We start from the raw sequence: 17,974 nt of genomic DNA, 5'->3' as shown, positions 1-17,974 counted from the left end.
TTTCCAGTCTGGAGGAAGGGGACTTCATTATGTCAGTAGACATAAAAGATGCTTACTTACATGTTCCCATTTATCCTCCTCATCAAGCTTATCTGAGATTCGCGGTACAGGATTGCCATTACCAGTTCCAGACGTTGCCGTTCGGACTCTCCACGGCACCGAGGGTATTCACCAATGTGATGGCAGAGATGATGGTCCTCCTTCGACAACAAGGAGTCAATATAATTCCTTACCTGGATGATCTCTTGATAAAAGCGAGATCCAAAGAACGGTTGGTACAGAACATGGCACTCTCCATGTCAGTACTCCAACGACACGGTTGGATCATGAATTTTCCAAAGTCACAATTGGAACCGACGACAAGATTGTCCTTTCTGGGGATGATACTGGACACAGAAGTACAGAGCGTATTTCTTCCAGTAGGAAAGGCTCTGGAAATCCAGAGACTAGTCAAGCAAATTTTGAAACCAACAAGAGTGTCGATCCATCAATGCATTCGGTTGTTGGGAAAGATGGTAGTGGCCTACGAGGCCATACAGATTGGCCGATTCCATGTCAGAGTGTTCCAGTGGGACCTGTTGGACAAGTGGTCCGGATTACACCTGCAGATGCACCAGAAGATAATCCTGTCCTCCAAAGCCAGGATTTCGCTCCTGTGGTGGCTACACAGTTCTCACCTATTAGAGGGATGCAGGTTCGGGATTCAGGACTGGGTCCTAGTAACCACGGATGCAAGTCTCCGAGGCTGGGGGGCAGTCACACAGGGAAAAAGCTTCCAAGGCAGATGGTCAAGTCAGGAAACCTGTCTTCACATAAATGTGCTGGAATTGAGAGCCATTTACAATGGCCTTCTACAAACGGTGCATCTTCTTCAAGATCAACCCGTGCAGATCCAGTCGGACAATGTAACAGCAGTCGCGTACATAAACCATCAAGGCGGAACGAAAAGCAGAGCAGCAATGGCAGAGGTGACAAAGATCCTCCTCTGGGCAGAAAGACATGCAAGAGTTCTGTCAGCAATTTTCATTTTGGGAGTGGACAACTGGGAAGCAGACTTCCTCAGCAGACACGATCTCCATCCAGGAGAGTGGGGCCTCCACCAAGAGGTCTTCGCAGAGGTGATAAGTCTTTGGGGAGTTCCCCAAGTAGACATGATGGCATCTCGTCTCAACAAGAAGCTTCAGAGATATTGTTCCAGGTGAGAGACCCTCAAGCAATAGTAGTGGATGCACTGGTGACCCAGTGGGTGTTTCGGTCGGTATATGTTTTCCCTCCACTTCCACTGATACCAAAGTCCTCAAAATCATAAGGAGAACAAGGGTTCAAGCGATCCTTATTGCCCCAGACTGGCCAAGGAGGGCTTGGTATCCAGATCTTCAGGAGTTACTCCTAGAGGACCCTCGGCCTCTTCCTCCTCGTGAGGACCTGCTGCAGCAGGGGCCGTGCGTATATCAAGACTTACCGCTGCTACGTTTGACGGCATGGCTGTTGAGCGCCGGATTCTAGCCCGAAAGGGTATTCCAAAAGAAGTCATTCCCACACTTGTTCAGGCCAGGAAAGGAGAAACGTCTAAGCATTACCACCGTATTTGGAGAAAATATGTGTCTTGGTGTGAATCCAAGAAGGCTCCAACGGAAGATTTTCAGTTAGGACGTTTTCTCCATTTTCTACAAGCAGGTGTGGATGCGGGCCTACGATTGGGTTCAATCAAGGTCCAGATTTTGGCCTTATCGATTTTCTTTCAAAAACAATTGGCCTCCCTTCCAGAAGTTCAGACGTTCGTGAAAGGAGTGCTGCACATCCAACCTCCATTTGTGCCTCCGGTGGCACCATGGGACCTTAATATGGTGTTGCAGTTCCTGCAATCAGATTGGTTTGAGCCTCTGAAGGAGATAGAATTGAAGTTTCTCACTTGGAAAGTGGTCATGTTATTGGCCTCGGCATCCGCAAGGCGGGTGTCTGAGTTGGGGGCCTTGTTCCACAAGAGCCCTTACCTGATCTTCCATGAAGATAGAGCAGAGTTGAGAACTCGCCAGCAATTTCTTCCAAAGGTGGTTTCATCTTTCCATATGAACCAAACTATTGTGGTGCCAGTGGCTACTGACACCTTCGCTGCGTCAAAGTCTCTTGATGTGGTCAGAGCTTTGAAAATTTATGTCGCAAGAACGGCTCGGGTACGGAAAACAGAGGCTCTGTTTGTCCTGTATGCTTCCAACAAGTTTGGGTGTCCTGCTTCTAAGCAAACCATTGCGCGCTGGATCAGAGGGATGATTCAGCACGCTCATTCCACGGCAGGATTGCAGATACCGAAGTCAGTAAAAGCCCATTCTACTAGAAAGGTGGGCGCATCCTGGGCGGCTGCCCGGGGGGTCTCGGCATTACAGCTTTGCCGAGCAGCTACTTTGTCAGGGGCAAACACGTTTGCAAAGGTTTACAAGTTTGACACCTTGGCCGATGAGGACCTAAAGTTTGGTCAATCGGTGCTGCAGGGTCATCCGCACTCTCCCGCCGGTACTGGAGCTTTGGTATAACCCCATGGCACTGAAGTGGACCCCAGCATCCTCTAGGACATATGAGAAAACAGGATTTTAATACCTACCAGTTTTTCTCCTAGTCCGTAGAGGATGCTGGGTGCCCGACCCAGTGCGTACTTTACCTGCAGTTGTTACGTTTGTAGTTACACAGATGTTGTGTTACGGTAATCCAATCCATGGTCCTGGATGTCTTGAAGCCACCCCGGGTGTCAGTTCATCAATGCATTCGCCTATTGGGAAAGATGGTGGCATGTTGCTGCAATTGTTCATGCCGTTGGCGTGTGTTAGGTTGAATGCCATGTTGTGCGGCATGGTTGAGGTGTTAGCTGGTATGAATCTCACCATTAAATTATAAGTAAATCCTTTCCTTGAAATGTCCGTCTCCCTGGGCAGAGTTCCTATAACTGAGGTCTGGAGGAGGGGCATAGAGGGAGGAGCCAGTTCACACCCTTGAAAAGTCTTAAAGTGCCCATGGCTCCTGCGGAACCGCCTATACCCCATGGTACTAAAGTGGACCCCAGCATCCTCTACAGACTAGGAGAAAAGGATTTACCGGTAGGTATTAAAATCCTGTTTTCTATACATAGTCACTGACTATGGAGAACATTAGAGGGGAGGTCCCAGGGGCAACGTGTGGTGCCATGAAAGGTGCCATCAGGCAGTTTGTATCAGGAGGCGGGGCTGTGTGGACACAATCCACAATGAATTGTGGGGCTAATTCAGGTTGGATTGCAAATCGCGATCCAACCAGAATTTTTGTGGTGGGCCCACGGGTGCATACGCAGTGCCCGTACTGCGCATGCGCACGTACTTTCTGCGTTAGGCCGCAGAAAATGCGATTGCTTCTGCCTGTCAATCAGGCAGAGGCGGTCACGGGGCTGGAGAAGGAGCGTTGCGGGGGCGGGGCATTCCGAACGCTAGGCGGCACAGCGTGAATGGGGGCGTATCGGGAAAGTGGTCGCGGCAGCTGCATGACGTCACACGCAACCGCCACAACAGGTAAAATGGCGCAGAGACTCCTGCAGCCGCAGCTAAGCTGCACCGGCAGGAGTAAACTTTAGTTTCTGCTGACAAGCAGAAATTGCAAAGCGATCACAATTTCTGCTTGTCGAAGGAGGGGGGAGGCGCCGCTCAGTATAATGGGTGGCCTTGCTCAATGCTGGTCGGTCCCAAGCATGCGAGCAAAAGGATAGCAAATTCTGCTGATTGGCAGAATTTTCTATCCTTACTGAGTTAGCCCCTGTATCTTTATGGCATCACCCAAATACCTCACTGCAGACGTGGATGGGATGCAGGAGGTTGTCTACTCCCCAAAGTTCAGTGTGTCTCCCAGACTTTCCAGGACAGTAGGCAATATGATGTAAGGCTCATATACAGTATCCAATGTATCTCTAGTTCTCATGAATTATAAGTCCATACATCTATGTCCCTCTATATCTGCCAGCCTACCTGATTCTTATGTTTTTGTGGACTATCTTATGCAGGTTTAGACACAGGTGTTTTGTCATCTAATTTTTTCTTTTGTCACAACACAACATAGATGCTACACTTGCTACTGTGTAGTCAGCACTTTTTAGACTGATTACAGTGTAGTAATGATCTGTACACAGCATGATCTGTACACAGAATGACTTCGCCCTATTTATCGAAGCCATACCAGATTCTGCCATCACCGGGCCGGACTATGGGGGAGAATCAGGGATGTACGTTAAACATGCAAAAGCAGTAGGAGGTGTCTTGTGTAAATAGACACCCACTCCTGCCTTCTGTGATCCACTGCTGCATCAGCTTCTGCACATTCACAGATTTAATAACTTCGGAGATGTACGTAAATATCGGGTTTATATACATCTCTGAATCAGGCCCTATGCCTCCACAGTTATAAACCCTGCACCTTTAAATAGTCACAACTTGCCTGGAAATTTTAAAATTTTAGCAGTTAAGGATTTGTTGCAGAAATCTAAAGCAATGCTACAAATCTTCTATGGTTCACTTTCTCTGCTGTATCAGTAGCTCCAGTGAAATCGTGTTCTCCTAGTTCCTTTCCTCCCAGAATGACTCTACATATGCTAAGCATAGTACTGTACTGCTGACGTTTGGAATCCTCTCTTTAGCATTACTGTTCTTGACCCCGTGCAGGCATTTTATAATTAATCAGGAGCATTGCAGTTATCACTTGATAATAGATGATTCACTGGCTGAGTCATTTAATGCAAATAATAAAACGTCTTGTACTTAACTGTATGACCAGATACAATGCTACGAAAAGCACCTGCAATCTCATGGTTATTTGAAGTCTACATCAAAGACTTTCAATTCACAAATTGTACTGCTTCATGTAGTCATTTAAGATCAAGTATTAATTACCCTAAAATGCCTACGATCTGTAAGAAAATAAAATGGTTATCAGTGCTGGAATAGTTCAAAAGAAAAATGAACACCTTTAACACCTGAATAAGTTGTAAGCATTTGGGAAAGATTTATCAAAGTTTAGGGAGATATGAAGTGGAGAGAGATAAAGTACTGACCAATCCGCTCCCACTGGTTATTTTAGAGGCTGGTGGGGAAATTTATCAAAGCTTGGAAAGAGATAAGGAGATTTATGGTAAGACTTATCATTTTTAAAGCTCTTTCTGAGAGGTACACTGGATTCCACAGGGAATAACATCGGGGTGTAGAGTTGGATCTTGATCCGAGAACCAACAGGCTAAAGCTTTGACTGTTCCCAGGATGCACTGCACCGCTTCCTCTATATCCCCGCCTCCAGGCACTGGAGCTCAGTTTTGTTAACCAGTCCACAGATAACCACATTCTCTTGACAGGAGAAGGTACCAGCGGCTAATGCCATACAAACCCAAAGAAGCTATGTGCGTCAGGGTGGGTGCCCTGTGGAATCCAGTGTACCTCGCAGAAAGAGATTTAACAATGGTAAGTCTTACCATAAAACTCCTTTTCTGCAGCGGGGTACACTGGGATTCCACAGGGAATAACATCGGGGATGTCCTAAAGCAGTTACTCATGGAAGGGGACGCACTGTAGCGGGCACAAGAACCCGGCGTCCAAAGGAAGCATCCTGGGAGGTGGAAATATCAAAGGCATAGAACCTGATGAACGTGTTCACTGATGAACACGTAGCCGCCTTGCACAATTGTTCTAGGGACGCGCCACGGCAGGCCGCCCAAGAAGGTCCAACAGACCGAGTAGAATGGGCCTTGATAGTAGCAGGAGCTGGAAGACCAGCCTGCACATACTGTAAGCTTGTGCAATCACCATTCTAATCTAGCTGGTCAAGGTCTGCTTATTCGCAGGCCAGTCACGTTTGTGAAAACCAAAAAGGACAAAGAGAGGATCAGATTTCCTAAGACAGGCGGTTCTCTTCACATATATATGGAGAGCCCGTACCACATCCAAAGACCGTTCTTTGGAGGACAAACCGGGAGAGATAAAGGCCAGAACCACAATCTCTTGGTTAAGGTGGAAAGACGACACCACCTTAGGCAGATAACCAGGGCGAGTTCTAAGAACCGCACGGTCATGGTGAAAAATCATATAGGGTGACCAACAGGATAAGGCACCCAAATCTGAAACCCTTCTAGCAGTTTAAGCCACTTAAGGTCTGCAGACTCAAGAGGTTCAAACGGAGACTCTTGTAGGGCATCCAGAACAACCGACAAATCCCAAGGAGCCACAGGAGGGACATAGGGAGGTTTAATCCGTAAAATACCCTGAGTGAAAGTATGAACGTCAGGCAGAGATGCAATTTTTCTCTAAAACCATACAGATAAAGCTGAAATATGAACCTTGAGGGAGGTCAGACGAAGGAATAAGTCCAGGCCCTGTTGCAGAAAAGCCAAAAGTTTGGCAGTACTGAACTTGTATATATCATAATTCTTAGCCGCACACCAGGTGAAGTGAGAATTCCAGACCCTATAATAAATCCGAGCCGAAGCCGGTTTATGGGCTTTCAACATAGTTTGAATGACCGCCTCAGAAAATTCTTTGGCCCCTCAGAACTGAAGCTTTAAGAGCCACGCAGTCATAGCCAGTCGGGCCAGATCCTGGTAGAGATAAGAGCCCTGAATAAGGAGGTCTGGTCGTTGCGGAAGTAGAAGAGGACGCTCTATTGAAAGACCCTGCAGGTCTGAGAATCAATGCCGTCTGGGCCACGCTGGAGCGATTAGAAACAGTATTTCTTTTTCTTGCTTGAACTTCCTTATTACCCAGGGCAGGAGTGACACTGGAGGGAACCCATACGGCAGCCGAAAGTTCCATGGAATTGCCAGCGCGTCCATGAATGCTGCTTGAGGATCCCTTGTCCTTGCTCCGAAGACCGGAACCTTGTGATTGTGTCGAGACGCCATCAGGTCTACATCTGGTAGGCCCCACTTGTCCACTAGGAGTTAAAAGACTTCCAGATGAAGGCTCCATTCTCTGGCATGTACATCCTGATGACTGAGGAAGTCCGCTTCCCAGTTGAGGACCCCCGGAATGAATACTGACGATATGGCTGGCATATAGAAGAATCTTTGACACTTGCATCATTGCCATGCAGCTTCGAGTGCCACCTGGATGATTTATGTACATCCCCGTGGTGGTGTTGTCCAACTGTACTTGAACAGGCCTGTTCTGTACCAGAGGCAGGGCCAGTTTCAGAGCATTGAACACTGCCCGCAAACCCAGACTGTTTTTGGAAGGAGAGATTCCTCCCTGGTCCACTGACCCTGAAGAGAGTGTTGCTCCAACACCATGCCCCAACCGCGCAGACTGGCATCCATCATTAGGAGGACCCAGTTGGAGATCCAGAAGGGACGACCCCTGCTCAATCGTTGGTCCTGGAGCCACAAGCTCAGAGACAGACGAACTTCCGGAGTCAAGGAAATCATGTGAGACCTGTTCTGGTGAGGCAGGCCGTCCCACTTGGAAAGGATTAACCGCTGCAGAGGGCGAGAATGAAATTGAGAGTACTTTACCATGTCGAAAGAGTACTTGCATCGCCGAGTGTATCAACACACGTGGGCAAGAGAGGAAGCATCTTATTCTGTCCTGAAGTTTCTGGACCTTCTCTGGAGACAAGAACAACTGTTGGTTGTGTGTGTCCAGTAACGCCCCCAGGTGCACCATGCTCTGAGCAGGGACCAGCGAGGATTTCTTCCAGTTGATGAGCTACCCGTGGGCTTGCAGGAATTGGACCGTCAGTTCCAGATGACGGAGGAGAACCTCTGGTGAGTTCACCAGGATCAACAAGTCATCCAGATACAGCAGGATCCTGATACCCTGACGGCGGAGAAGGGCCGTCATGGCCGTCATGACCGTCATGACCTTGGTGAAGATTCGCTGAGCCATGGTCAGTCCAAAAGGCAAGGCCTGGAACTGATAATGTAGGTTGCCAATATCAAACCGCAGATATTGCTGAAGCGACATGGCAATAGGTATATGCAGATAAGCATCCTGTATGTCCAGGGATACCATATAGTCCTTGGGCTCCAAAGCCAGAACAATAGAGCAAAGAGTTTCCATAAGGAATTTGGATACCTTCACAAATTTGTTCAAAGACTTGAGGTTGAGAATGGGCCGGGAGGAACCATTCAGTTTCGGAACTAGGAACAGCGTTGAATAGTACCCCCTGCCTCTCTGAGTCAGAGGCACCGGCACCATCACTCCTGTGTCCAGGAGGGATTGTACCACCAAATGTAGAGTTTTTGCTTTCAATGGATCCGAAAGGATATTTGTCGAGCAAAACTGGCGAGGGCGACGTTTCTTGAAAGAGATGGCGCATCCATGAGTGACGACTTCCCTCACCCAGGCATCTGAAGTGGTCTGTAACCATACCTGGGTGAACCGCAGAAGTCAGACTCCCACCCTGGGGTCCCCCAGGAGGAGGCCCGCCCCGTCATGCAGCAGGCTTGTCTGGTTTGGAAGCAGGCTGACGGGCAGCCCAGGAACGTTTAGGTTTGGGCTTAGAGGTTTTGGAAGTGCGAGCCTGTTTCGGGTACGCCTGATGCTTTACATTACTTGGAGGTCTTTAGGAACGAAAGGTGGTACTCGGAGCTGAAGGATTAGTACTCGGCAGACATGCAGTTTTAGCAGATGCTAAGTCAGCAACAATCTTGTTCAGATCTTCCCCAAAAAGGATGTTTCCCTTAAAAGGGATCACCTCCAAGGTCTTTTTGGAGTCCAGATCCACAGACCAGGACCGCAACCACATAATTCTGCGAGCCAGAATGGACATAGTAGATGCTTTGGCCGCCAGCACGCCAGCATCAGAAGCCGCCTCCTGAATGTAATGAGAGGCTGTGGTAATATATGAGAGACACTGTCTGGCATTATAAAAAAAATACAGATGTAGCTCCGCCTCAACTTCTTGAACCCAGGCTTCAATAGCTTTTGCAGCCCAAGAAACTGCTATAGTAGGTCTATGTACAACACCTGCAAGAGTGTAAATAGACTTCAAACAACACTTCACACGCTTATCCATCGGTTCAGAGAGGTGACGGTAGTGACAGGCAGAGTAGAAGACACCACAAGATGTGCAACATGTGAGTCCACCAGAGGTGGTGTTTCCCAATTTTTACTTAACTCTGCAGCGAGGGGGTACCGAGCAAGCATCTATTTATACAGGGAGAATTTCTTTCCTGGAGACTCCCAGGATTAGTGACGTATGTCAACTAAATGTTCAGAATGTGGTAAAAATAATTTAGTAACCTTCTGACGTTTGAACTTATCAGGTTTCTTAGACGTATCTGGAGGATCATCAATCTGAAGAGTCAGTGTGATAGCCTCCACTAGGTCAGGTACATAAACCTGTGTTATAGATTCCTCATCAGAAGTAGCTGCATCAGTGTATGATGGATCAGTATATTCCCCGTCTTCATTGGATGAAGTATCCGAACCATGAGTGGATTGTGAGGAAGAAATTGCCTGCTTAGATGACCCTTTGGTCCTAGGAGGGCGAGGGTTAGGTGTTTGTTTAACCAAGCACTGATTTAATTCCTGTAACAGAGTTGACAGAGTATCCGCCCATGGCCGATTAACTACAGGGACAATATGCGGCTGTAAGGGCACAGGAGGTCTCACAGGGGGCGTAAGTCGTGTTACCAGCATAGTCAGCATATTAGAGAAAGCAGCCCAAGGTGGGTTTTGGTGTACCACCGGTGCTACAGGCTGACTAGGGGGTGCAGAACACCCAGTACCTGGACCCTCAGCTGAAATATTTTCCTCAGGTAAAACCATGGCATCAGCACTGCATGAGGCAGGAGCGTCCACGGAATTCCCGCCCTGTGTAGCAGACATTACTTGGAAATGTAGCCTTAGGGCATAGTAGTACAATATAGCCAGACAATCACAGTACCGGACAAAAAAAACCTGTGTAAGGTGACTACAAACGCAGAACACAAACAGAGGATTTAAGCGGTACAGGGTGACTGAAAATACACAGTGAAAAATACCAATAGTATATCCTGTGAAACACTATATATATATATATATATATATATATGACCCTGATGCACTTAGCCCCCCCCAGGGTACAAAATATAGGGATAGCAAGGTGTGTGAGATGCACTGAATCGAAACTACACAGCAGCTATTGGCACACACAGTCACATGTATAATGCAAAAATTATTACATACAACAATAAGACTGCACTGGTAATACTACATAGAGCTATGTATGTATACAGATATAACAATGCACAGTGAACACTGGATGTATATCACAGAATACTTGTACTAAATATTCATATTGTTATGTTCTTAACTAACACTGTCTAAACGACATGTAGAATACTTAAGTGTCCTGTAAAAGCACAGTGCTGATGAGGCAGGCGGCTTTACAGAGGAGACAGTGCCCAACAGTCCCAGAATCAGCGCAGCTCTGTGTAATGGTGCCCAAACACTGACAGGGAGTGAGGGAGAGAGAGAGATTCAGCTCCAGAGCGGGAACATCTGCTGTAGATAGCGCCTGGGGCTGGGGGAGGTTCTACAGGTTAGAGCCTTATGCCCTCTGCTGGTCTTCACCACCAGGTACTATGGAGCCTATGTGAAACAGATTTTAGTAAATCCGACCTGTGCTCCTTGCCCTGGTGGATATAGTGGGGTCCCTGCATGGCCACAGTGTCCACGCCAGCGGCGCGGTCCGTCTCCGGAGACCGCATCCAGATTGCTATTTCGGCGGGTCCCGCCTGGGGGACCATCTTACCTCCTCCCTAGATGTGCGGCCACGTGATCCAGGAGAGCAGCGGCGGTATGTGTGTTCCTGATGAAACCTCCACTGTAAGTACTCGGCAACCAGGGCGCGGGAGTATACAGCGCCGCTGGGGGAGGTGAGGGAGCCGCACCACGATATGTCAGCATGACATATAGCAACAAGTGCCTGTGCTGCGGCCGTTTAAGTCTTCTTTCTTCTCAGAAAAGCCATCTTCAGGGCTGCTTAGAGTAGACCATCCTGTTAGCCGCCTGCATTGCAGGCACCAACTTACAAACTGAGCTCCAGTGCCTGGAGGGAGGGATATAGAGGAGGCAGTGCAGTGCATCCTGGGAACAGTCAAAGCTTTAGCCTGTTGGTGCCTCGGATCAAGATCCAACTCTACACCCCAATGTTATTCCCTGTGGAATACCAGTGTACCCCGCTGCAGAAAAAGTACTAACTAATCAGCTCATAACAATCATTTTAAAGCATGTGTTTGAAAACCTACAGTATCGATAGGAGCTGATTAGTTGGTACTTCATCTCTCTCCACTTTATCTCTCTCCAAGCAGTGCTAAATATTCCCCTTTATCTCTCTCCATTTTATCTCTCTCTAAGCTTTGTTAAATCTTCCCCTTTATGGGAAGACAATTTTCATGACCAGTTGGCAAATAAACTCTTAAGAATATTTTTACAAAATTGAGACATATGTACCTGTGCTTATTTGGGGATAATATTGTAATAGACAAGCTCAATATGAAGGGATGGCAAAAAATAAGAATTTACTCACCGGTAATTCTATTTCTCGTAGTCCGTAGTGGATGCTGGGGACTCCGTCAGGACCATGGGGAATAGCGGCTCCGCAGGAGACAGGGCACAAAATTTAAAAGTTTGACCACTAGGTGGTGTGTACTGGCTCCTCCCCCTATGACCCTCCTCCAAGCCTCAGTTAGGATACTGTGCCCGGACGAGCGTACATAATAAGGAAGGATTTTGAATCCCGGGTAAGACTCATACCAGCCACACCAATCACACCGTACAACTTGTGATCTGAACCCAGTTAACAGTATGATAACGTAGGAGCCTCTGAAAAGATGGCTCACAACAATAAACAACCCGATTTTTTTGTAACAATAACTATGTACAAGTATTGCAGACAATCCGCACTTGGGATGGGCGCCCAGCATCCACTGCGGACTACGAGAAATAGAATTACCGGTGAGTAAATTCTTATTTTCTCTGACGTCCTAGTGGATGCTGGGGACTCCGTCAGGACCATGGGGATTATACCAAAGCTCCCAAACGGGCGGGAGAGTGCGGATGACTCTGCAGCACCGAATGAGAGAACTCCAGGTCCTCCTTAGCCAGGGTATCAAATTTGTAGAATTTTACAAACGTGTTCTCCCCTGACCACGTAGCTGCTCGGCAAAGTTGTAATGCCGAGACCCCTCGGGCAGCCGCCCAAAATGAGCCCACCTTCCTTGTGGAGTGGGCATTGACAGATTTAGGCTGTGGCAGGCCTGCCACAGAATGTGCCAGTTGAATTGTGCTACAAATCCAACGAGCAATCGTCTGCTTAGAAGCAGGAGCACCCAGCTTGTTGGGTGCATACAGTATAAACAGCGAGTCAGATTTTCTGACTCCAGCCGTCCTTGAAATATATATTTTCAATGCTCTGACAACGTCCAGCAACTTGGAATCCTCCAAATCGCTAGTAGCCGCAGGCACCACAATAGGCTGGTTCAGGTGAAACGCTGATACCACCTTAGGCAGAAAATGAGGACGGGTCCTCAATTCTGCCCTGTCCGAATGGAAAATCAGATATGGCTTTTATACGATAAAGCCGCCAATTCCGACACTCTCCTGGCTGAAGCCAGGGCCAGTAGCATGGTTACTTTCCATGTAAGATATTTCAAATCTACCGATTTGAGTGGCTCAAACCAATGGGATTTGAGAAAATCCAAAACTACATTGAGATCCCACGGTGCCACTGGGGGCACAACCGGGGGCTGTATATGTAGTACTCCTTTTACAAAAGTCTGGACTTCAGGAACTGAAGCCAATTCTTTCTGGAAGAAAATCGACAGGGCCGAAATTTGAACCTTAATGGACCCTAATTTGAGGCCCATAGATAATCCTGTTTGCAGGAAATGTAGGAATCGACCCAGTTGAAATTCCTCTGTCGGGGCCTTCCTGGCCTCACACCATGCAACATATTTTCTCCAAATGCGGTGATAATGTTGTGCAGTCACCTCCTTCCTGGCTTTGACCAGGGTAGGGATGACCTCTTCCGGAATGCCTTTTACCCTTAGGATCCGGCGTTCAACCGCCATGCCGTCAAACGCAGCCGCGGTAAGTCTTGGAACAGACACGGTCCCTGCTGAAGCAGATCCCTTCTTAGAGGTAGAGGCCACGGAAGTTTTTTGTTGAGGCGGGACGCCATCATGTCCACCATTGGTCTTTCCCAATGGACTACAATCATGTGGAAGACTTCTGGATGAAGTCCCCACTCTCCCGGGTGAAGATCGTGTCTGCTGAGGAAGTCTGCTTCCCAGTTGTCCACTCCCGGGATGAACACTGCTGACAGTGCTATCACATGATTTTCCGCCCAGCGAAGAATCCTTGCAGCTTCTGCCATTGCCCTCCTGCTTCTTGTGCCGCCCTGTCTGTTTACGTGGGCGACTGCCGTGATGTTGTCCGACTGGATCAACACCGGCTGACCCTGAAGCAGAGGTTTTGCCAGGCTTAGAGCATTGTAGATTGCTCTTAGTTCCAGTATATTTATGTGAAGAGACGTTTCCAGGCTTGACCACACGCCCTGGAAGTTTCTTCCTTGTGTGACCGCTCCCCAGCCTCTCAGGCTGGCATCCGTGGTCACTAGGACCCAGTTCTGTATGCCGAATCTGCGGCCCTCTAACAGATGAGCACTCTGCAACCACCATAGCAGAGAGACCCTTGTCCTTGTCGACAATTTTATCCGCTGATGCATCTGCAGATGCGATCCGGACCATTTGTCTAGCAGATCCCACTGAAAAATTCGTGCATGGAATCTGCCGAATGGAATCGCTTCATAAGAAGCCACCATTTTTCCCAGGACTCTTGTGCATTGATGCACAGACACTGTCCCTGGTTTTAGGAGGTTCCTGACGAGTTCGGATAACTCCATGGCTTTCTCCTCCGGAAGAAATACCTTTTTCTGAACAGTGTCCAGAATCATCCCTAGGAACAGCAGACGTGTCGTCGGGATCAGTTGGGATTTTGGAAAATTCAGAATCCACCCGTGCTGTTGGAGCACTACTTGAGTTAGTGCTACTCCGACCTCCAGCTGTTCTCTGGATCTTGCCCTTATCAGGAGATCGTCCAAGTAAGGGATAATTAATACGCCTTCTCTTCGAAGAAGGATCATCATTTCGGCCATTACCTTGGTAAAGACCCTGGGTGCCGTGGACAATCCAAACGGCAGCGTCTGAAACTGATAATGACAGTTTTGTACCACGAACCTGAGGTACCCTTGGTGTGAAGGGCAAATTGGGACATGAAGGTAAGCATCCTTGATGTCCAAGGACACCATAAAATCCCCTTCTTCCAGATTCGCTATCACTGCTCTGAGTGACTCCATCTTGAACTTGAAATTTTGTATGTACAGGTTCAGAGATTTCAGATTTAGAATAGGTCTTACCGAGCCGTCCGGCTTCGGTACCACAAATAGCGTGGAGTAATACCCCTTTCCCTGTTGTAGAAGGGGTACCTTGATTATCACCTGCTGAGAATACAGCTTGTGAATGGCTTCCAATACCGTCGCCCTGTCTGAGGGAGACGTTGGCAAAGCAGATTTTAGGAACCGGCGAGGGGGAGACTTCTCGAATTCCAACCTGTAACCCTGAGATACTACCTGCAGGATCCAGGGGTCCACCTGCGAGTGAGCCCACTGTGCGCTGAAATTCTTGAGGCGACCCCCCACCGCCCCTGAGTCCGCTTGTAAGGTCCCAGCGTCATGCTGAGGCCTTTGCAGAAGCCGGGGAGGACTTCTGCTCCTGGGAAGGGGCTGCTTGCTGCAGTCTCTTACCCTTTCCTTTGCCTCGGGGCAAATATGAATGTCCTTTTGCTCGCTTGTTCTTATAGGAACGAAAGGACTGCGGCTGAAAAGACTGCGTCTTTTTCTGCTGGGAGGGGACTTGAGGTAAAAAGGTGGACTTCCCGGCTGTTGCCGTGGCTACCAAATCCGATAGACCGACCCCAAATAATTCCTCCCCTTTATACGGCAATACTTCCATATGCCGTTTGGAATCCGCATCGCCTGACCACTGTCGTGTCCATAGACTTCTTCTGGCAGATATGGACATCGCACTTACTCTTGATGCCAGAGTGCAGATATCCCTCTGTGCATCTCGCATATAAAGGAATGCATCCTTTAATTGCTCTATAGTCAATAAAATACTGTCCCTATCCAGGGTATCAATATTTTCAGTCAGGGAATCCGACCAAGCCACCCCAGCACTGCACATCCAGGCTGAGGCGATTGCTGGTCGCAGTATAACACCAGTATGTGTGTATATACTTTTTAGAGTATTTTCCAGCCTCCTATCAGCTGGATCCTTGAGGGCGGCCGTATCAGGAGACGGTAACGCCACTTGTTTGGATAAACGTGTGAGCGCCTTGTCCACCCTAGGGGGTGTTTCCCAGCGCGCCCTAACCTCTGGTGGGAAAGGGTATAACGCCAATAACTTCTTTGAAATTAGCAGTTTTTTATCAGGGGTAACCCACGCTTCATCACACACGTCATTCAATTCCTCTGATTCAGGAAAAACTACAGGTAGTTTTTTCAGACCCCACATAATACCCCTTTTTGTGGTACTTGCAGTATCAGAGATATGCAAAGCCTCCTTCATTGCCGTGATCATATAACGTGTGGCCCTACTGGAAAATACGTTCGTTTCTTCACCGTCGACAATAGATTCGGTGTCCGTGTCTGGGTCTGTGTCGACCGACTGAGGCAAAGGGCGTTTTACAGCCCCTGACGGTGTTTGAGACGCCTGTACAGGTACTAACTGGTTTGCCGGTCGTCTCATGTCGTCAACCGACTTTTGCAGCGTGCTGACATTATCACGTAATTCCATAAACAAAGCCATCCATTCCGGTGTCGACTCCCTATGGGGTGACATCACCATTACCGGCAATTGCTCCGCCTCCACACCAACATCGTCCTCATACATGTCGACACACACGTACCGACACACAGCAGACACACAGGGAATGCTCTGATAGAAGACAGGACCCCACTAGCCCTTTGGGGAGACAGAGGGAGAGTTTGCCAGCACACACCAAAGCGCTATAATTATATAGGAACAACCTTATATAAGTGTTGTTTCCTTATAGCTGCTTAAATATATATAATATCGCCAAAAAATGCCCCCCCTCTCTGTTTTTTACCCTGTTTCTGTAGTGCAGTGCAGGGGAGAGCCTGGGAGCCTTCCTAGCAGCGGAGCTGTGTAGGAAAATGGCGCTGTGTGCTGAGGAGATAGGCCCCGCCCCCTATTCCGGCGGGCTCTTCTCCCGGTTTTTCTGAGACCTGGCAGGGGTGAAATACATCCATATAGCCTCATGGACTATATGTGATGTATTCTTTTTAGCCAGAAAGGTATTAACATTGCTGCCCTGGGCGCCCCCCCCAGCGCCCTGCACCCTCAGTGACCGCCGGTGTGAAGTGTGCCTGAGTGCAATGGCGCACAGCTGCAGTGCTGTGCGCTACCTCATGAAGACTGAAAAGCCTTCAGCCGCCGGTTTCTGGACCTCTTCTTACTTCGGCATCTGCAAGGGGTCGGCGGCCCGGCTCCGGTGACCCATCCAGGCTGTACCTGTGATCGTCCCTCTGGAGCTAGTGTCCAGTAGCCTAAGAAGCAAATCCATCCTGCACGCAGGTGAGTTCACTTCTTCTCCCCTAGGTCCCTCGTTGCAGTGAGCCTGTTGCCAGCAGGACTCACTGAAAATAATAAAACTATCAAAACTTTTACTCTAAGCAGCTCTTTATGAGAGCCACCTAGATTGCACCCTGCTCGGACGGGCACAAAAACCTAACTGAGGCTTCGAGGAGGGTCATAGGGGGAGGAGCCAGTACACACCACCTAGTGGTCAAACTTTTAAATTTTGTGCCCTGTCTCCTGTGGAGCCGCTATTCCCCATGGTCCTGACGGAGTCCCCAGCATCCACTAGGACGTCAGAGAAATCAACAAAAACACACTGTTTCCATATTGGGCTATTTCAGAGTAACTAACATTACATATCTACTCTTTATTACGTAAACAATATTGTACAACTTCCAAATAAATTGAATATGTATAAAATATACTATTACAAGATAAGAGGAATTTAATGAGCTCTTATAAGTGTAATTTCCTTTCTTTGCAGAAAAAGTTAGGTTGACATTTAATAAACAATTCTAGTCCAACTTGCTGTAACATGTAATGAGTAATTAAAAGTAACTTCCTTTGTTGCAATTTAATTTTCTGCTTCTCTATATAGTTTATGTAAATGGCATACCACTTAACTGATGATTTTCCCCTTCAAAACTTAATAACATTGTTTTTTAACATTTATTTTATTTAATAAAGTTTAAAAAGTATTTTTTTTAATATTTAAACATTATATTATGCACATCTGCAGAATGGATCTCCTCATCAAAAACAGGACGACAGGATGGGATGGCGCAGTTGCATGAGATCTGACCATGCCAGTTAAGTGGTTAATACAGCACTAAATATGATCATGTTGATATATTTATTTAAATTAAATACCATGAGTTTCAATGGTGTTTAATATTTATTAAATAGATGTTCTTGTCACTAATGTTACACACGTAACTAATGTTACATATAGAATATTTGTTCTCTTTATATTATAATAAAATTAAACTAAATTCTACTTTGTAAATCAGAGAAATCTCACATAGGCAGGGGTCAACCTCAAATCGCTGCGTCCGCAATTCAATTGTGGACGCATTGTGAGGCGGTGCCATACACATACTGGGCATCCCCGAAATGTGGGATGTTTTAAAAGGGTTGCTGGATACCAATATTCATAACTTTATTCCCATGGGCAGTAAACGCAGGAGTATTAAACTCAAACCGATGTGGCTTAACAAGAAGGTTAAGGCAGAAATGGATAAAAAAGCGGGCTTTCAAAGCATTTAAATCTAATGGAAAGGAGGAGTCTTTCAAGTATTACAAGTAGTGTAATAAGAAATGCAAAAAAGCAATAAG

The 17,974-nt window shown here is 47.4% G+C and overlaps 1 long non-coding RNA gene across 1 annotated transcript in view; it reads left to right on the top strand.

Annotated features, from left to right (window-relative positions):
- LOC134935588 (uncharacterized) overlaps window positions 1–17,563 on the top strand; it is a 100,318-nt gene extending 82,755 nt beyond the window's left edge. The window contains exon 3 of the long non-coding RNA XR_010180271.1: window positions 17,379–17,563. This is a non-coding gene — a long non-coding RNA (uncharacterized LOC134935588). The remainder of the gene's footprint in view (window positions 1–17,378) is intronic.
- Window positions 17,564–17,974: the final 411 nt, after the last annotated feature.

Source organism: Pseudophryne corroboree, chromosome 6, assembly GCF_028390025.1.
Source record: "Pseudophryne corroboree isolate aPseCor3 chromosome 6, aPseCor3.hap2, whole genome shotgun sequence".
Classification (NCBI taxonomy): Eukaryota; Metazoa; Chordata; class Amphibia; order Anura; family Myobatrachidae; genus Pseudophryne; species Pseudophryne corroboree.
This window is presented reverse-complemented; position numbering and strand designations above follow the sequence as displayed.